Source organism: Anabrus simplex, chromosome 9, assembly GCF_040414725.1.
Source record: "Anabrus simplex isolate iqAnaSimp1 chromosome 9, ASM4041472v1, whole genome shotgun sequence".
NCBI lineage: Eukaryota > Metazoa > Arthropoda > Insecta > Orthoptera > Tettigoniidae > Anabrus > Anabrus simplex.
Window position 1 is genome coordinate 85,104,359 of NC_090273.1, and position 22,660 is coordinate 85,127,018.

Here is a 22,660-nt window from a genome sequence, read left to right on the forward strand (position 1 = left end):
AAAGGCAGTGTAAAATTTGATACTCTGAATTTCCCCTGCAGAACATGGTTGATGCTGAACAGGGTAAAATATGCTGACTTATTTTACTAAAGGAGGAAAATCAACGAGTCCAATATGCAAATGTGGATTTCACTAACAAACCATCAATCACACTGTCGAGCAATGTCCTCTGTCTTCCAACACTGGATGCTCCTGATTAAACAATCTCCATACTTGCAGGAGCCAAGAATATGAGCAAAAGTTTCAAATTCATTCGTACTTTAAAAAGTGCTTTTGTGCAGTTACTTCAATGGATGATAGCATCTTATGTGCTGTTTCACAGAGGAAAGAATGTAGTTCCTAAATATACCAGGGAACACATATATTCATTAATTTCCATTCAAGGTTATAAATTTCATTATTGGTTCCATGTTGAATTAAAATTGCATATAATTTACAAAGCAACAAAATTACTTTCTAATGCACACTGGACACTTTACTATTAACTAGCTGAAGACAAAATATTTAAAGATTTAGCCAAAAAACAACATAATTTAGAGCATAAACTGAATAAATTAAAGAACTCTAAACTTTACGACAATCAAATTAGATACATTAGCAGACCTGTAGACGATTGCAAGCAGTTCCATCCACCTATCATCAATTTGTTCATTTTCACTTAGGGGTGTCTTGGATAAGTAATTTTAGCCAAAGGACCCAAGCAAAACTGGCCCAATTTGAATATAATTAGTTCAACCATCACAATGATCACAGAATCAGAGCTAGCTATCTCAAAAATGCCATTACATACAAGATGAATTAGGAATTGAGGTAAAAAAAGCAGCTCAACAACATCCTTTCTCTTAATAACTCACCCAACCTTTCTGACAACATTAGAAACAAGAAAATAATAGCCAAGCAAAAACTTCTACATGCCCTAAATAAGAAAATAAAAGACAATGACCAAATTGTGACTAAAGCCGACAAAGGCAACACAACAGTAATTATCGATAAAAATGAATACATCAGTAAAACATTCCGTAATTAAAAAAGATCCTACACAAAAAGTCCATAGACTCCTCAAACAATCCTTAAAGAAAAACACCACCTTTCTGCTTACTGAACCAGATAAAGTCAACTTATAAGTATGAACCCGGGTCTTCTTACTGCCATAGCTCTCCCGAAAATACATAAGGCCAGCGTTCCCATTCGACCAATCATTAATTATAGACCGAGTCCATTGTACAAAACATCGCAATTTATCCAAAGGTTCTTAAGGAATAACTACCAATTCTTATTTAAGAAGTCCATTAAAAACACACATGAATTAATAGATAAACTAAATAAATTCAGCATGCAATCCGATTATTCTTTCCACTCTTGATATTGTAAACATGTACCCCAGCATCCAAATTTCCAAGTTAATTCCCATCATTGAAAATAACCTGAACAAAAATATAGTCATTTGAGTAAATTAGAGATTCAATACTTTATTACGTTACTTAAATTGGCCGTAAACAACAACTTGTTCACGTTCAATGGTACCATCTACCAACAGAACGGTCTGGCAATGGGTTCACCAGCCTCAGGTAATCTTGCGGAAATTTACCTCGATTTCCTTGAGCACACCAAAATTAAAAACAAATTCGATAATATCCTTTTCTGGGCCAGGTATGTTGATGATGTTCTAGCAATTATAAATGAAAAATCAACAGACGCTCTCACCACCCTTCAAGGGCTAAATAGCATTGACTCCCATATCAAATTTACTCTGGAATCAGAAACAGATCAAGAGATCAACTTTCTAGATCTAACCATCATAAGACATCCAGATTCTTTAACCTATAAAATTAATAGAAAACCCACCAAATCTGCAGTTACTATTCGTCAAGATTCAACTCGCCCCCAATCTCACAAAAGAGCAACATATAATAGCCTAGTTCACCAAGCAATCAACATACCCATGACCAAAAAAGGTCTTTCCATTGAATTGAATACTATTTGCGGTATAGCCAAATTCAACGGCTTCGGTAGCCACTTTCTATAAAGTATTATCAATAAACATAAATTTTGTCCCAAAATAACACTTTTATTAATTTTTTTATTTATTTATTTTTTTATTTATTTATTTTTTTATTTATTCACGAAGCACAAGATACAGCTACACTGAGCAAATTTCACTTGCACTGTCAACAGACTATTTAACAAACGTAAACTTTCATAATAAAATATAACAAAATATAACAAGATCAGGTACACAGCCTACTAATAACTGTCCAAATCGAAAACCATGAGAATGTCCATGTTCATAGCCAAGTCGTCGTGGGTCAAGATGGCGGTATAATCCCTCCACATCAACTTATCCTTAAGAGACTATTTACATGCCTCTCGAATACACTTTTATTTGATGCTATATCAAGCTCTTGTCTCCTATTAATATTTTTTAAAGAGTGTTGGGAGGCGGATTAGGAAAGATCATTGAAGTATTGAGTGCTGAGTACGGGGAATGTTGAGAAGACCTTTGGTTCTGGTGGAGCGAGAAGGAACACGGAGAGAGAAGAGATAAGATGTTCCAAGCGGTAATGCCCATTTAAGATCCCGTGAAGGAAACTCAGGTCGGCTACCTTTCGCCTGATGTGCAGCGGTGACATAACTGCCATTAATACCTGCTGCGTAGACAGATTTCTGAGCTTGGGGTTTCTGTTCCTTACAATTGCAGCAAAGAAGGACACTGTTCTGTCTAACTGCTTAGTATTGGAGGGGGAGGCTGTTGTCCAAATAGGAGAGCAGTAGTTTAAGAGAGGTTGAATGATCGTGAGGAAGAAGTGACGAAGAGCAATGGGGTCAGAAATTTCTGTGAAGCCATAGAGAATGCCTAGTAATTTCATAGCCTTGGTTGTATATGTTTCCATGTGGGTCTTAAATTGTAATTTTGTATCGAATATTACACCTAGGTCACGCTGTTGCGTAACTACGGTGATGGGCTTGTCGAGTAGGTAATATGATGTCGGTAGAGGAGATTTACGTAGTGTTATGGTCATGTGGCTGCATTTTTGTGGATTGGGGATAAGTTTCCAAGTACGGCACCAGTTCGAGAGGGCATTAAGTAAGGACTGTAGCAGAGCTGCATCTGCTGGATTCCTGATCTCCCTAAATATCTTGCAGTCATCAGCAAAGAGTAGGGTATTCGCTGTTTCGTTGAGTTCGGATGGCAGATCCTCCATAAACAAAGAAAACAGCAAGGGGCCTAGAGTACTGCCTTGTGGGACACCGGAGGTGACTGGTAACCATGAGGATGAATTGCCAATGGTTATGTAGGAAGCCAGAAAGAAGGGTCAGAAGACTGCCATGTATATTAAATCGTTCGGAGAATTTATGGAGCAACAGAGTATGGTGTACAGAATCGAAAGCTTTCGAAATGTCTATGTAGCAGATATCCAGCTGTGATTTAGCTGCAATGGCATGTGATGCAAAGCTATGCAGAGTGGCCAGGTTTGTTAGACAAGAGTCACCTGGTAAAAAACCATGCTGCTTGGTTGAGATATACGGCAAAGTGAATGAGAGGAGACATGGGTGTATAATTTTTTCAAAGATAAAGGATAGTGTGGGGAGAATAGAAATTGGTCGGTAAGATGAAACATTAAATTTGTTGCCTCATTTGAAAAGTGGAACAATATTTGCCTGTTTCCAGGTAATAGGAAAATAGCCCGCAGCAAAACATCTGTTAAATGATTTAGACAGAGGGACGCAAAGAATGCTGGCAGTCTTTTTTAGGAAAAGAGGACCCAGTGTCGGCACCGGTAGCTTTGTTGGTACGAAGAGTTTGAAGAAGGTTATGAACTTCACTTGGTGTGGTAGTTATGCTTGATAGCGTTCTATTTGAAGCTGTACCAACGGGAGGGAGCGGTTGGTTTTGTAAGAGAGGGGAGAAGTTGGAGAAGAAATACCTGTTGAACAGTTCATTGCGATCAGCGCCGTCTGCTGTTGCATCGTTGTGGTTCACGCTGACAGGAATCTGCTCCGTCCTTCTCCGTGTGTTGATGAGACTCCAGTAGCGCTTGGGATTGCTGCGAACGTTTTCAGTGACGATGTCTACGTGTGTTTTGTAGTCTCTTCAGACCATAAACCTCGCGTGGCGGCGAATTTTAACGAAGGTATTGTGAGTGTGTGGGTTAGGGAAATCTTTCCACAGGCGCCAAGCTCTCTTCTTATTAAATAGTATCAGTCTGGTCTCTTGTGACATCCAGTGTTGATATTTGCTGGTAGTAGCCCGTTGTGCAGGTACGAAGTCTTTAATTGAAGCTTGCAGCCAGTCGTACAGCAGGTCAAGAGCCGATTCGATATCAGCTATTTCGAGCAGACTCCAGGGAAGGCATTCCAGAGCACAACACATTGCAGGCCAGTCGGCACGGCGCCAGATGTAGGTAGGGCGGTCGGATGTACTGCTGTGAGGCTTTGAGGCGGGGTGGGGAAGGAGGAATGTAGCATCGAGATACTGGTGGTTGCACAGGAAAATATTCCTGCCTGGGGTTAATGTTTTAAGTTCTAATGAAGAGAGTATGAAGTCCAGGATGTTGGGTCCACGGACTGGGTACATATTAAACTGTTTCAGTCCGAGGCCATTAATAAAACTGTCTATAAAGTATGTGTCACAGTTGTTAGCTGACAGTTCGATAGTTGGAGAAGACCACTTTATAGACAGGTTAAAGTCGCCCATTAAAATTACTTCACCATGAGGGAGAGCCGCAATGACTGAGTCCAGGCACTGTTCAAGGTCACAGAATGGGCTGTTTGGTGGTCTGTAGTAACATCCCACAAGTACAGGGCGTCGAGGAAAGAGTAGCTCCACCCACACTAACTCACAGTTCCGTTCGAGATCTTTCGTTTACATGGTAACGCACTGTTCACTGCTAGCATCACTAAACCACCTAGAGTAGCGTGATCACGACGGAATATGCTGTAATTAGCACTGAGTGGTAGTTCACTGTCACTAGCTCACGAGAGCCATGTTTCAGTAAGTCCGACCACGTCAACTACTCTTAAGTCTGGCAGGGATAGTTCACAATCAGACAGCTTATTGTTTAGGCTTTGCACATTCTGACAATAGATGTTTATGTCTGTTTTCATTTCACAAGTGGTGGGACCGGGGTTTAAGTGGACATCTCCAGCCAGTAGTAGGAGGCAAAGCAAGCCCCTAATCGCTGAGCGACCAGGCCTAGGCTTGTTCGGCTCAGAGCTAGTAGGGAGGCACCTGTAAGTCTGGAAAATGGCGCATCCAGCCAGAGAGAACGCCGGAATGTAGTAGTTTCTCTCTGCTAGTAGCCATGCAAAAGGAGAACTCACTTTTTCACTTACACACACCGATATCTTAACTCGAGTAGACCCGTGCAGAGAACCGTAAAGCGCAACAACTCTGATAATTTCCACACAAACAACACAAACTGCAGCAGCACTAAGCTTGCGCGTGTCTATTCTCTACTTAACCTACACTTAAGAAAGAACTACCTAAACACGAATCCTTTTCCACTTTCACTTCTAATAACGAAATTCATAAGATCACTAATATTTCCAAGAAAAACAGCGTAAAAATAGCATTCAGAACCAATAATAACAGTACACACATTCTACATAACATAGCACACAGCAACAAGGTCAACAGGTACGCAAAATTAGGTGTTTACAGGCTCAAATGTAACACCTGCACTAATATGTCTTATGTAGGGAAAACTTGAAGAAGTTTTAATATAAAATATTTGTAACACATCAACGCAGTCAAATATAATAAATTTTCAGCTATCGGCCAACATATGGTTGATTACAATCATAAATTCACGAGTATTGAACTAGCCATGGACATTCTCGAAATAGCAAACAAGGGCCCTCTGCTTAATATAACTGAGAATTTTTATAATCTGGACCAGTACTTTAATGCTAAGTATAACCTTAACGAAATAACAGAAAAGTCTACTATTTTATTTGATTTATTCATTACCTATTTCAGAAAAAAAATTTAGCAGATCCAAAATCTTTTCCTTAAGTTAATTAAAGGTGCTCCGCCGATACAATCACCATCATTCCCCCACCCACCGGGCCCGCCTTAAGCCACTTACCATTTCCCCGCCCCTCCCTTCACACGTCACCCGCTCCACTGGATTGCTCCTCCCTTCACCAACTTTCTTCCCCTCCTATTCCATGCCATTCTCATTCCCTTAGTTGCACTCTACCGGTCAGGTCGTTCACACTGCGCGCAAGGTGAGTACTCATTGTTTTCTTTCTTCGTTTTTCATCATTCCCTTCCTTTAAAATATCTCGCGTTAATTCCAACTTTTTCATCATCAGGTTCTATTGGTTCCAACTTGAATTGGGAATTTTCCTCACACCACAGCAAGAATCCATTATATTATAAGAATGTCATAGGGTTTTATCTACATTTAACCCGTAGAGAGCCAGACAACCATATATCGTTTTGTATATACGCGTAAAGTGCCAACCACGATATATCGTTTCGATAGCGCGCTTTTCTGTACGAGTTAGTACAACTTGTGCCATCAGATGACAACGTCTTATGTGTCGAATCCATAGAGAAGGGTCAGATTTTAACTACGCCGCTAGACAGTGCGTAAATTCATTCATTATCACGCACTGAATTTCTAAAATCAGCGTTCATCTACGACGTACGATCTCCATGCCGCGTGAGTAAAATGGCGACCAGCGTGGGAAGCTGTTTTGTTAACGATGACGAACTGGCTGTATTTTCTTAATAATTTAAATGAAGAAGAGGATGATGAAGACTTGGATGAGGAATTCATTCCTCCAACAAGTAAGGGGAAAGTGAAAGTGTTATTGGGAGCGATAACAGAAATTTTTCTGTTAACACCCAACCACGTGCTCATTGTCCGAGTGTAAACAATGAAGGTGGTAATGACCGTCTGAGTGACAGTCCTGATGATGACGGCTGTAATAATATCCAACAGCAACATCTCCCTGTTTTCCGTGAAATTCAGTTAGGTCAAGATGAAAAATACCAACCCCCACCTGGTTATTATGAGGCTCCTAGCCTGAGACATACTCCTTTTTCAGACGCAAAACCTACAGCGTATTTTTATTTGTTCTTTTCATGGTTCAATTATGGAACCTCGTAACTACAGAGACAAACAGATATACTAATCAGTTTTTAAGAAGTCATGCCAGAGCACAGCAGTGGTGCCCGATTACATTGACTGAAATGAAGGCTCTCATTGCTGTTTTGCTGGAAATGGTTATAACTAGAAGGCCGAGGACCTTTCTTATTGGTTCAAAAACTCCCGTTATATTCCATGGTTTGGAAATATGTTCTCAAGAAACAGATTTAAATTGATCTTGAGATTCTTCCATCTTGTGAACAATGGTAATCTATCACTATCTAGTCACCCAGACTACAACCCATGTGCCAGGTTCAATCCCATTGTTGAACATGCCCATTGTGTACTCCGATACCGTTGTGCATAACTCTTACACTACTCAAGATAAAAATGTGAAACTTTACATGTTTATTCATCTGAAATAGGACATTTCAAAGAAGGCATCCATATTTATCGTTCCGTTGAATTTTATGATTTTTCTGTTTTGTTACTAATTTTTAATTTTTGGTGTTTTAAAATTGTTTGAATTTTTTTTCAAAATATCGAAGAGCATTTTCATGTTATAATTTAGTTCAGCAGTAAGAGTGTATTCTTGTTAACATTTATCAAAAATTTCAAGTCATAGTGATAATATTTGTGAACCATATAGCCCAGAGAGTGAGAACCTGCAAAATCCTGTAAATCTGTCTGGCACTCTTGGCATACTATGAGGCACCTGGGCCTGGCATTAAGAGGGTTAATTTCTGTATCAGAAATATTGGACCTCAAGCAAGACAGACATCCTCTACGCCAATGTTCAACTTTCAATTCTCTACCTGAAGATGCACTTGAAATTTAGAACTCAACAGAAGTATCTGGACTTTGAATTCAACCAGCATATTACACTTTTAATGTGCAATTTTAGAGGATTCACTAACAAGGGCATATTTTAATCATAATTGTAAAATTTGTGCGATACTATTCTTACAGTTTAATTGAAATTGACGTAAATCTTGAAAATTTTATTTGTCATTGATCAGTACAACATTATTTTATCTACAACATTTCATCACTCCACCATTTTATATGTACATTATCGCATCACATACACAGTTCGTTTTTTAAAATCTTATTTCCACTATGTAATTTTGTCTTAGGACTTCAGCAAATCCATAAGTGTATCTTAGTTAGGCTGATGATGACCCACATGGGGTTGAAACTAGTACCTTGATAACATATTGTAATGTTTTTATGGGCATTGAAATTATTGTACAGTATTGAGTAGGTGGAATAAACTTTGTAAATTATATGTTAATTTCCATATAACTAACTAGCAGCATGTGCCCGCGGCTTTGCCCGCGTTTAATTCAACCGTTAGATGTTTCTAAATTACTTATTTAAAAGCAAATTAAAACATTATATTTATTAACTCACATTGTTTTGACGTAAAGTGCATGAAATACATTATTTTATTTTTATTATATTGTTACTTTCAATACTTAAGACATCGGGTTGATGGATGGTACATATAATATTAAAACCATCTAAAAGACCATGTTATATAATACAAAATATATTGTTTCCTTATATTGCTTCGGGATAAACTATATTAATATCCTTCCATTTGGAGGTAAGAAGTATACTGTATTGTGTTTGCCTTTTGAACTCTTGAACAATCCACATACACCTGACAATGGGAAAAGCACCGTTTTCAAAGATGGAGTCCTACAACTTTATGATATAGATGTTTATTACCATAGGGAACCTGAAATATTTGTCCCGAATGAGTAAATTTATAATACCAATATAAATGGTCCGTTATTGGACCTGGCAACCAGGAATGAGTTAGCTGGAAAATTTACAATGTCCAATAACAGACCATTTATAGTGATATCGAACAACTTTAAGCAATTGTTATTGTGTCTTGTTGATGCACACAGTGAAACTCAAACGGGGGAACTGCAATCATCTAAATTGAATCTATATATCCGAAGGAATTATGTGAATCCGAGGAATAAATATTACTTTGCTCGCGGTATGTCAAGTCACGAGAGTGGCTTCAATAATATTCTGCATCAGTTTCTGGACTGGAAGTCGTGTTCCGTTGCAGAGGGAAGCAGGATTCATATCCCTGAGAAGGATAGTCTGTGGTACATTCATCCACTCCAAGATGTTCGAGGATACCGGTACTCGAGGTGACTCCAAATTTTTCAAAAGCTCTTGTCGTGTATTTGACAGCCTCAGCAGTAGTACATATGTCCATAGACTTGTAAATTTGGAGAACAGCAGGTAATTCTTGCGGCCAGTATCCTGTAATCGAGAAATAGTGGGTTCGAGCCCCACTGTCTGCAGCCCTGAAGATGGTTTTCCGTGGTTTCCCATTTTCACACCAGGCAAATGTCGGGGTTGTACCTTACTTAAGGCCACGGCCGCTTCCAACCAATTCCTAGACCTTTCCTATCCCATCGTCGTCATAAGACCTCCCTGTGTCAATGCGACGTAAAGAAAAAAAAACCCGGTAATATAAGTAATTAATGAAATGCATAAAGATTCATCTGAGAATACACCTATGTCAAAATTTTAGTCTCTGCGTGTCGTAGATTTGACTGGACTTCGTACACAAACACTTCCGAATAGTACGAGCTGATTGCTCCTCGTGTCGCGGACCGAAAATGGCTTCCTACTCAATGGACTTACAATCCGAGGAATACTACTTCGCCTGCGGCATGTCCAGGCATGATGGTGGCTTCAATAATATTCGTCATCAGTTTCAGAGTCGTGTTCACTGCAGAGGGAAGGTTTCATATTCCTGGGAAGGATAATCAGTGCCACAATCGTACACTCCAAGATGTTCGAGGGTACTCGCAGTGGAGAGCCTCATCTGTATAATATGTCGTGTCGATAGACTTTTCAATTTATAGAAAACTGGATAATTCTTGAGACTGTTGCTTGATGACTGACAGCTTCATGTCTTGGTGAAAGAATTGCTCTTACACACAGCCATGTGTCTTAGGTGAAAACCTGTGCCCACCGATGACAAACATTTCAGATCTTTGTTTGCCATAGATTTGGCTGGGCATCGCATACATGCACACAGACAGACATCATGGACTGAAGGAAAATGGCTTCCTATTCCATGGACATATGGCATCTTGACTGATATATGTATTAATCCTTGTTTATTATTATTGTCTATCTTGTGTCCTATATGTTTCCTTTAAATGCATACATGTCCAACCTTTGTCCCCTTTTTTTTATGGGGTATGGGTATGACGTAAGATGAATCTTCATAGCGAGCGTTCACGACAGGATGACTTTCATGACGTCAACTTAACCAGACGAGTTAATGAGATGAAACGTATGATATATGATAGTAAGAATGAAGAGGATGAAACCCGGCGCCGGCACAAAGCCCACTCCTCTCGAATAGCTCAAGACTTAACGTCCCCATCAGACGGACGAATCACCATCAACGTCATATGGCCTGAAACAATATGTAATAGTAAAGATTCTCACAATGTGCAAAGAAAATAATTTTAGCTCTCATTTTCATCGAGGCAGAATTTAGTCAGTGACACCAATCTTTTCCTGCATGACATTGCGTGGTACCTTTCACAGCCCTTGCCACACAATTTGCAGAAGCACTGTGAATCGTTTGGTTCATGGTAGTTGGTTCTGCTGCATAACCGGTGGTGAAATCCATGAACAGCAAATCGAGTCATTACATGTCTAAGCTGATAACCGGGCTTTTTCCATTCGCTGTTTAACATAGCGTCTGTAGAGTAGAAATCCAGCCATATTTCTTCCCTTTTTCTCTGAAGGTCAATGAGCAAATTTTCGTATGCCGGTGTAGAGGGTAGTTGCAGTTGTAGGCGGAGATCTTCTATGAAAAAAGTTTCTCTTGCCAGCACATACACCAGGCGTGATCGGGTGTACTTTGATACACATAAAGCTTTTTTTAAGAATTTGGCTTTCACTTTTTCTATATCTGCTAGATTGCTTTTGGTAAGATACTCCCAAATTAATGCCATACCATATGTTATTACGGGGGTAATTTTCAATTTGAATATTTCCATTGCCATCTCTAGTACTTTAGTACTAGATCTAGTAGTTCATGGATATTTTTTGTACGTTAGTTCTTTTTATGGAAATCTAATACCTTTTGCGGAGGTAGAGTAGAAGCTCTTCTAGTGCAGCAGAAGAATAATGAATTTGATAAGAAGTTTCAAAGCCAAGTGCCCATCTTTTCATGTTGAATTCGGCAAACATATTTTGAAGATGGTGGATTCGTGATCCAATTTTTTAAGAAATCTGTCCATGCCGAACCTAGAAAATTGCAAAAGAAATTGCAGTTTCATGAGTATAATACCATTAGCTATATATATTTCCCCAATATAATTACAGAAAGTGTTTCTGAAGTTAGATAAGAAATGGCAGCAGCCAAGTCCACAGAAACTTTAAAATATTTTCAAACTGTCGAACACACAAGCTCAACATAAATACCGTATTTACTCGTGTATTAGACCCCCCTGGCTCTTCGAGACGAAGAAAATGGAAAAAATCTCGCCTATAAGACCCCCCCCCCAACGTAATTCGCCAGAGAACAACAACGAATCCGCTTCAAAGCGGGTACAATTCTTTTTGCAGCTCTGATGACATCACACAAATTTGTGAATAGTTCCGTCCATACGACCTATGCAATGGAAATGCATCAAATCCATGCGGTACATCTGTGCTCCGTAGTTAAGAAATGTCCGCCTCTGTAGCATAGGTCTACTGCAGCTCTGATGACGTCACACAAATAGATGAATAGAGCTAGCTTCGTGTCCAGCCCGCGCATTGCAAGCATGCATCAGTCATGCTATATGTCTGTTTTGTAGTTAATAATGTCCGCCAGCGTAATGGTTAGCACAATTAGTTCCTGTTTTCGGGGGTCTGACTGATTTCCGGTACCGTGCTGGCAGAGATTTGCGAATGGTAGAAAGGCTGATATGCGGTAAAAGCAGTACATGCAACTCCCTCCACTGGGGGGTCTAAAAAGAGCTGTACCACCTCGGGATGAGGAAACGAGTTTACTTTAGTTGAGAAATATTTGCGGTTGTTGCTATTTATACAGCAGGTGAGATCATTAACAAAGTGGTCGTTTAATATCTCATAACTCGGACTAATATAGGAATATATTTGGAGAGAAGTAAGTTTAAAACGTGATAAAAGCTATCCAATTAAAACGATTGTTTTACTCACCAATGTACTTAATAATGATTTTATGTCCTCACGTACTTTCAACGATTTTCGAAGACGCCAAACAAAACATACTAGGGTGTGCGTTAATTAAAAAAAAGGGAGAACGAACGTACTAAATTAAACATTATGATAATAAAACGCCAAACCTGTAGATATCCATAAATGCGGTATATTTTCCTATTGTTTATTTTTATTTTTTCCGTCAAACTTTTGGCTCTATCAGGGCGATAATATACCTAACCTAAACAATGTGGTCTGTCTTATCTCACGAACAGCTGTTTACGCAAATCCTGATGTGATAAATGTAGAGAACAAGCATGAAATGTACTTAAAAATAAGGGTTTGTGTTTCAACAGCCACAGTTATCAAAAGAATGTTTCCAGTTACTATGTATTACATTCGGAAGTACAACTCGTAACATACGCTAGTTATCAGCTGATGGTTTGACATGGTTTTATTCGGAAGGAGTGGCTTCTGTTACATATACAGCAACTGGGAATATCAGAGACCATCTGGGAATAGACTTGCACTGTTTAGACTCTATAGTCAGGAACAATATTATTTTTAAAAGGTTCAAAAAGACGGGACCTCATACGCTCTTGAATGCAGTGCATGGCTGAAAGAGAATGAAGCATGACTGACGCGACTGGCGAGAGATAGCAGTGAAGATGACGTCACTTAGAATGCCGACACGCCAGTAGCAAGGCAGGGAAGTTGGCAACGCAAGGCGATAATTCAAATGAAAGCAGTGATCAGGTTTACTGTGTGCTAGGCCTACTGCTGAACTGACAGAGACAAGTAACTGGCCATTTTTCTTTTGTAACAATATTTAATTACACTATAACACGGTACCCTCATCCCTTTCTTCTACGGGATCGAGTATGAATCAAGACGAATCTTCGTAGCGAGTTTTTACGGCCGTATGCCCTTCCTGATGTCAGCCTCACCTGAGGAAGCAATGAGATGTAAGAAATGATGTGATACGAGTATCCAAAACGGACTTTTATATTTACCGTAGGCCTAAAAGTCGTGTTCACCATTTATTGTCTTTACGTTTAGAAATACTGCGATGCTTGTTGTTTAAAGGGGCCTAACATCGAGATCATCGGCCCCTAGAAATACTGCCTTCCGATGAAAATAGCCAGTATAACTTAAGTACATTCTAAGTTTGTTAAATAACAGTACGTTTAGAATGTTTACACGTACAATTTATAGCTCTTTATAACCTACAAGTCATGTATTCGCTGCACAAAATGTTGAGGTTATCGCATATTGGACCCCCCTTTACTATTTTTTGCTATGAAAGTGGGGAAAAAAGGGGTCTAATACGCGAGTAAATACGGTATTACACTAGAACATACCCGTAAAAAACACAGTATTAAACAATATTTCAAGTGAATTTGTGTGCTTGACAGACAGACCGAGACACTTAACTGAGTCGCCACTGGGAAGTATGGATTCCTCATTAACAAACAAGTACTCAAAATCGCTGAAAGAAAACTAAGAATTTATGAAATTTTGGAATTCTGTTTTCGAAATGAAAAAGCCTGTAGGCAAGTACATCTTTCTAAATTTGACGAAGTTTGTGAAGGCAGTGCGCTGTTTACCACATTCTTCTGCTCCAACAGAATGGTTTTCCCCCTGCTTTTATTATTAATAAAAACAAATTCAGAAACTAACTCCAATCCTGTATACTGAATGGGCTCCTAACAAAGTGGAAACTAAAACACATGTCTGCCAAAAATCTTCATATTTCAAAACAGTTTATCGCTTCGGCAATGTTTTCGAAGGATTAACCCATTGGACGCCGACCCATAATAGGTCATCATATGCATAGAATGCCGAGCATGTTTCAATGGATTTTGCATCACTGTATAAAATTTTTTATTTACGTCCCATTTTAAAAGATATGGAGGTAAAATTTGGTATGTGAGTTTGATATATTCCAAGGAACATAAACATGTGACTTGCATTTCAATAAACAAAATTTTGTGGAATAATGTGCACAGAAATATTACTATTTTTTATTTTAAAAAGGGAAAAACATAATTTAAATTTAATTAGCAAATTTTTTTTTTGCTACGGGCTTTACGTCGCACCGACACAGATAGGTCTTATGGTGACGATGGGATAGGAAAGGCCTAGGAGTTGGAAGGAAGCAGCCGTGGCCTTAATTAAGGTACAGCCCCAGCATTTGCCTGGTGTAAAAATGGGAAACCACGGAAAACCATTTTCAGGGCTGCCGATAGTGGGATTCGAACCTACTATCTCCCGGATGCAAGCTCACAGCCGCGCGCCTCTACGCGCACGGCCAACTCACCCGGTAATTAGCAAATTTTACACTGAATCCAAAGTGACTAAGAGATGATATTTAATCTTAACTCTTATCTGGGATCATATATACCAATTTATATTGTTAAAGTAGGCCTATTTTCCAATTTATAAACTAATTTCCAAAAACATTGAACACATGGAAAGAAAGATACCAACAGTGTAACCTATCAACGATTGTATATTTTATGTATTTTGGGAGAGTAATAGTAATCATCTGAGAGAACTGTGTCTAGTAGCAGTATTTGTTACTACAGAACAGTTCAGAAGATCAGAACAACATACAAAATATACTAATAGTGTCAGGAATGAAACTGTAAAGAACAGATTGAAATATTCTATGGGTGAAACATCAGGTTGAGGTAGGACTACATGTTTTGGCCCTGGGATTTGATAAAACTGGTGGGATGGACAACATTACTTTCCGGGAATATGCATTCAGTCCAAGAATCATCTAATTCACTGTCATTTTCTTTAGCACTGTCGCTGTAGTTTTCATTAGCACTGTCACTATAACTCTTTGACATTGCACGAAATGTTGTAAGCCCATTAGCCAATGACATGGCTCCATCATTCTCTGGTGCGCTATCTGAAGACCCCAAAAACATCATAATCATCACTTTCGCTAAAATTACAGTCACTTACATTTTCAAAGGAACCCAAAAGTTCCTCAATTTCTTCTCCCGAATTAGGCCTACGTGATGACATGCCTTGTTGTGATAAATGTACTATTTACAACTTTATTACGACCTAAATAAATTGATAAGTAAATATAACTACAGTAGAAATAATAATAAGCTTAATATATTACGATAAATAACTCCAATGCGTTAATTAGAACGTAAAATCATTGAAAACAAATCACAACCCGCGGACATAAACAAACAAGGAGGCTGCCATATTGGATCATAGACGTCAAGCACTCGCAGATTATACACTCGCAATCGAGGAGTAAACTAGCAAAAATGAAGCTACGTCAGAGCCATCTAATGAAATAAGAAGGAAATACAAACATTCTACCTTCTTTCTACTTGATTTGTGGCGCAATCTAGCGCCTTACAGCATAACCACACGACTTATAACAGGATTACAAGTAACTATTGCCGATCGAATCGGCATCCTGGCATTTTTCGTACAGAATGCAAGTGCCGATGCATTGGCATCTTGGCACTGTAAGAGTTAATAAAACACGCGCGTGTGCGTGGTGTGAATGTTGAAATGAAATGCGTGAGAATATTCAATAGTGTTCATATTCTAAACATAAATAAATGACACTCAACTCGTAGTCAGCTTGGAACTGGAAGTTTAAGAATGGTGGTGATTGAAGCTGCAACATTGCTGCTTCCCATCAAAGATATCAAAACCAGTAAGTTCCAATCATTACAAATCTCTCACCTAATAAAAGCATATTTTTGATAGGCATATTTTGTTTTCTGTACTGCCTTTATGAATAATCCTACTCCATTATAAAAAAATGGATTTAGTACTTTCTTCCATAATCTAGTACCTTTAGTACTGTGCTGTTTCCATGTGGAACATGAGCCACAGCGCGAGTGAAAACAGCGAGCACGAGGTCCGGAAACATGGCGCCGGAACAGTCTAGGCGAGAACTCAACTATATACGTTGAATACGCGAAGAAGTGATAGTGAAGAGAGAGACTTTGCTTTCATCTTTGAACGGAAAGTAGTGTAAATACATGTAAATAACTTTAAAATTAAGTTAAATGTAAAATGGAAAATGTACAAAATGAGACTAAACCAGAGATCGTACGTACAAGGGTAATGTTATGCAATGTAAAACATCGATAGTTGTTAATAAGGACGGTGGCGACAACTAGGTATCGATAGTTGTAAGTAGGTACTTAAGATAAACTTCCACATCTAGTGTGTAATTCTGTTATTCCATGTCTTGTTTTAAAACGAAAAGGCGCAATACAAAGCCTGGTCATTGTTCATTGTTGGTGTCGATGTAATGGTAGTGTGAAATTGATACACGGAAGCTTAAGAAAAGTTGTTGCTAAATGAGCATACAATGACTATGTAAATTGAATGTGAAAAGAAGTTATTAGGTGATATGTACGCGGTAAATGAGTGCAAATAGGGTGAAATAACAACGAAATACTTAAGAGTCGTACAAGGCAAAGCCATTACACGGAGAGCAACGTGATACATAATAGAAATTGTCTGTATCTCGCAAAAATCTACATACAATTGGAAGTATATGCATTGTTGGTTCAATAGTGATTGTGTGTGTATTGAATAATCTAATGTTAGCCTTTTTCAGGTGTGATCTGCACGAAAGTAAAATAACAATGTTAGAAAGATATCCAGGAAATACAAGTACGCAAGAGAGCATGGAGAGTTAAAACTGATACAAGCAAGTCCAGCTGAGATGATGGCGTGGTTACAAGGAAGGATAACCTAGGCCATGTGCTTTCCGATACCCTGGCCATCCAAGTCAGTAGTTTTACATTCTTCTTAATAATAATGCCTTGTGTATTTTATTTTATGCAGCATTTATTTACATACTATTTTATTTACTAGTATCCTCAATGTAGATAGTAGTGTATATTCAGTACATGTCCTGAAGTAGTTCGTTAAGACATAATAATGATTGCACAATGAGCGACGTGATATGTTAATTTGGGCTGTAGTAATCCATACACGCGTTTGGTGACACGGTATTCAAAATTCTATGGTATCTTGTGAGTGAACGATTAGTTATGTCAGTAGGCGACTTCGGCATTGTTTATATAATGTTGTGGTATCGCGATTACTGAAAGGCACGAGCTTATGTATGCATATGTAACATGCGTTAGCATAGAATCTGAGCATATTTATTGTGAAGTTAACACAGGTAACGCAGGTAAATGGATACATGATTTAATACAAGTACGGAGACAGCAAATGATGCAAGTTCAAGGGTACGCTGCTCTTCGAATGATAATTGCAGCAGGTTTACTATAATTACGAGAACGATCATGAAGCAACAGCATATCGAAGTAACAATGGAGATGTTCTGCAGGTAAGTGATACAAATATAACAAAGTTACGAGTGATGATACTAATGTGAATCGACGTGAAATAAATATAATAATAATAATAATAATAATGATGATGTGAGTGCCAAGTGTATTAAGTGCTTGCGATGGTAATAGTTATTGTGTTGATAAATAATATAGAGTAGGGTGATATCGTGATACACAAGGCTCATGTGAGGTTCAGTGATTGAAATAGTGAAAAGTGCTAGTGATAGTGATAGTGAAAATTCATCCAAAAGCGGTTACGTAGAACGTGCATTTTAACTTGTTACGTTGCTGTAAAGTAAGATCATGTAAATGGAGGTGTGATGTTCATATACAAGTTAATGCTGAGATTGTAATATCCATGTGTAAGTGAATGCTAAGATTGTAATATCCATACATGAGTGAATGCTAACATTGTAATGTTCATATGTAAGTATAAGCTAAAATGATGATGATGATTATTAATTGCGATGCGATGTCGGCCACGGTTATTCAATCGATTACCACGACATTACGGATGCCATATTCAGAATTTACGTTCGGTTACTATGATTTCAGTTGGTACGATGGCGATACATTTGCGGCGTGCAGGAAGCTTATCACGGACATAACTACGAGGACACATGCCATGATATCGGTTAGGTTAGGTGTTTCACTTCATGGGCATAGTAGTCAAGTTTAAGTAGTAGAGATATCATGTGATGTTTGGTTGGCATTTGAGTGCACATATTTCTTGTTCTTACTCTGTTGTTTCTTATTATTCTTTCTAAGCAGTAGTATTAAGTTAATACGATCATCGAAGGTATGTGCAAGGATGGGCGTCTAACTATTGTTGCGTCGATACGCCCCTCATCAGGACAGCATAAGTTAGTTAGGATGGTGATTATTGTTGATTTTAGGTAGGATAGGCATCACATGAAAAGGCATTATTATTAGCTGGACTTGTTCGAAGAGAGTAAAATTAAACTTCTCGTTATGTAAACATTGTATGAAAGTAAAACAAAAGGGGTACCCATAACAATGAAAGTAAACAAAGAGTATGATCAGATAAGTGATATATGCAAACAGAACAGGTTAAAAATGAGATCTCAAAAATAATTATTCATTTCAAGGTTCATGTCGATTAATGAATAAATGTAAACATGTGTTCGTAATTTCGAATAGCTCTTGGCAAAATGAAGATTAATTAACTCAAGATCACTGCATTATGTTGAAATAGGTCTAAATTAATTGAAGTAAGTCAGCCGTCTTAGTGTCATTATCAATGATTTCAAATATTGAAAATTAGGGTCACGCTTTGGTTTCGCCTTAGTTAGGCAGGTTCACTTAAATCGATAAACAAAATCCAATCCAGAATATCTCCATCCTTTCATTATAACCTAGATGTAAACAACCTTACCGTTAAACTTAATTCAAACCTCAAGGTCAATTGAAATATGAGTAACTTTAACCTAAAACAAAGTCACGGTCATTACATGCATGGTACAAATTATAAAAATAGATAATGCAAACTGAACAGCGATGGACTGAAAACCTCAATGTAGAAATTAAGAAACTAGGTCGCCCGATAGGATTCCAAATCCAATTTTTCACTACAGATGTGACACGTATTCATCTGAACACCTTAGCTATCTGTGGCACATACAAAAACCTGCGACTCTCTGAAATAGCCCCACAACAAGAAGAACCTGTTAAGGCCCTGAGTGTAGAGTGCTCCCAGTGCTAATCCACGGGGCAGACCCGAGAGGATACAGTACGAACACTTTTTGCCTGGTGGCAACCCTGGCCATGGACGTAAAATAGCTCCTTGAATTGTGTTCTCTACCTATCTTATGTAACTTGCCTAGCGACAGTGACTATGCATTTAATCTTGGTGACAGCATGTTGGATTGTCATATCCCAATATACATTTCCCGATGGTTTTTCGTTTGTAACTCACTAACACTCAAAACACACACAGACAAACACTTCCTTTCATTATTATAGATGTTCAAACTTCACATCTGTCGCAGGTCATGTAAGATTGCACTCAGCAGTAGATGTGATTTTTAAGATGAGTTGGTTGAATTTTAAAACAAAGTACAGTAGAACCTCGATAATTCGAAATCAGTTAATTCAAAATCCTGCCTAATTCGAAGAAGGTCTCGTTCCCGGAAACATGAGATACAGTTTTGCATGTTATTTAAATTGTTTAATTCGAAATACGGATAATTCGTAATTCGAAGTACAATCTCGGCTCCATTACCAAAATTTAGACTTTTAATTCGAAACTGCCTTTACATTTTAAAACAGTAGTATGTTACAGAGTAATTCCAACTCGAAATTTATCCGCGTCATAATAGAACGCGAGTTCCGGAACGTGCAGAGGTACCATAGCTTTCCGCATTTACGCTCACTTCGGTGGATCTACAGTGCGCTTCATGATTACTAAGTTGAATGAAATCGGAATTCTTTTGTATTCAAACTTTTAAGGAACGCCGTAATATTACGCAACGGGCAGTGTGCGGGAAAACAGAATCCGCGAACACTGGCGACGCCAACAGTTGACGAAAAAAAAAAATGTGGCTCATATAATAAATTCGTAGGCACCGAACAATATTGTCATTGCCGATAAAACTGCATTACTTTATTTTAATGCGAGCCCAAACGATCATATGGTTTTAAAGGAGAAAGTGCCAGCCGGAGAATCGTACAAGTGTGAGGATGGGGGTCATTGTAGTCTGTAGTGCGTTGCAATCACAGCCGTGGTTGCAGTTGCAATAAACTGCACATTGAAGCGAGAAACTTTATCCCCTCGTCATAGGAAAGATCGATAAGCCACAATATTATGGGCATCGGGCACTTTCCGTGCCAGAACAAAGCATCTAAAAATGCAAACAGTACAGAAATACAAAAAAATAAAGCATTTGCACAGGGGAACCAGCAATAATTTATCCTCGTCTTTGAATTGTGTGATATTTTTCTTTCGTTGCGTGAGGTTATGTTTGTAAGTGATTTACCCAAGTGCATTATTTGAACATTGTAAATGCACCTTGTTGGATCCATGTTGGAAATACTTTTTTCCCATGCATGGCATTTGAAAGGTTTAAACCGTGAATCGATGTGATTGCATGTATTAATGAGTCTTAGAATACTTTGTGACGCGGCAAGTGTTTACATTTCTGAAGTACAAGAGAAGTACCATGGCGGGAAATTGTACAAGGATAGTCATAGGGAAGTTCGATTTTAAGGACATCGGGCACTTTCTGTGTAAATACAAAGCATCTAAAATGCTTACAGTATAGTATTTCAATGAATAAAGTACTTGCACATGGGAGCCAGCATAGATTTCTCGTCTTTGAATCGTGCTTTTTTTCCTTCTTTCTTTCGTTCCGTGAGGTTATGTGTGTCAGTGATATATCCAAGTGCATTATTTGAATACGGCAAATGCACCTTCTTGGATACATTTTGGAAATAGTTCTTTTTTCATGGCATTTGGAAAGGTATAAACTGTGAATCAAGGTTAACTGCATGCAGTAACGGGCCTTAGAATATTTTGTAACGCAGCGAGGGTTGGTACTTCAGAATTGTGAATTGGCGGTTAATTCGAAATCACGTAATTCGAAGCCCGATTTTTGAGTCCCAATGACTTTGAATTAACGAGGTTTTACTCTAACACAAAATTATGGAGAAGCTCACATTCCAAACAGATCCAGCCTGTGGCTGAAAACTGTGCTAAATGAAAATGACTATTAGTGATTGCAAGAATTACATTGAAACACATGAATACTTTACACCACCATCCGAGGATGAAAACAAAAATACTGATAACTAATTAACCAGGTGACTGCATTTTAATACTGATGAAATGGTCCTAAATGTTTTGTTTACATTCGACATAGAACAACTTAATTACTCAATATTTGTATGCAATATTTTCTGTGATTACTTCTTCAGACAGGAATTTCGGAGAAGTTGGGATATTTCATCAAGGATTGGAATTTTTTATATTATTTTTCTTCCTTCTTTTAAATTTTTAATCTTTTATGTGAACAAAAGTTTTGATATTTTTATACTCATTTAAGATCATGCCACCTTATACAGTAAAACCTGTTCAAGATTGAAGTGGTCGGGTTCCAACATTTTTTCCGATTTGGACAGTATTTAATGTGACATTGTTATACACTGTCATTTCAAAAGTCTTAAAAGTGAAAGGCATGCTATACAGTGTGTGAAAACTTGTACACTAGGCAACAATACTTACGTTACTAAAAGCCTCCAGTGTCTTATCCATCAATGAATCTGGATGTAATTCCAATTCACAGCACAAATTTTGTAAACACTTAAAACACTAAAAGTTTAATAACCACATTAAATTAAAAATGAACACTAAGGCTACTACAAAACTGTTCGTCCATACACACAAATTTATTTCTTGCTGCTGGAGCTCCAAAAGTCAGTCATCTTCACCTGCTTGGTGTTGCGCTGGATTGAACTTTTCTCGACGGTTTCTTTAACCCGGTATAAATATTCATATAGTTGAGGCAAATTCCGTGTGGCAGCGAATTTTTTATTAGACCCTTATGTGCGCAAGAGCTTCACTAAAGTTAAGAGATTTCTAGAGAGCGACTCCTCTTCCTCATTACTTTCATCATCATTTTGCCCTGTTTGTTTCCTCAAGTCTCTCAACAATGATTTCTGTCGCAAAATCAGCGGTTTGATATGACATCACAATTGTCGATGTACTGGGCAGGATCCATGTCAAAGTTCCCAAATGAACACATGGATGATATGGCTGCATACTATCATCCACTTCATCCAAGAGTTTGTTATCTCCAGTGCTGGGAAGAAAATTAGCCTTCCTGAAATATTTGTAACAGTTTCTTGCTTTATTTTCTGTACTGCCATGTGGATCCAGTTCAATGCATCCAGCACATAAATAGATTTTGCCATGTCACTGGCACTAGCTTCCCTTCTCCATCTTCGCAGCTATTGCCTGTA

At 38.2% G+C, this 22,660-nt stretch overlaps 1 protein-coding gene across 3 annotated transcripts in view; it reads right to left on the minus strand.

The window, feature by feature from the left end:
- The window catches only part of lace (serine palmitoyltransferase long chain base subunit), a 234,107-nt gene that overhangs the window by 73,936 nt on the left and 137,511 nt on the right, over positions 1-22,660 (minus strand). The gene's annotated exons all lie outside the window — the stretch shown is intronic.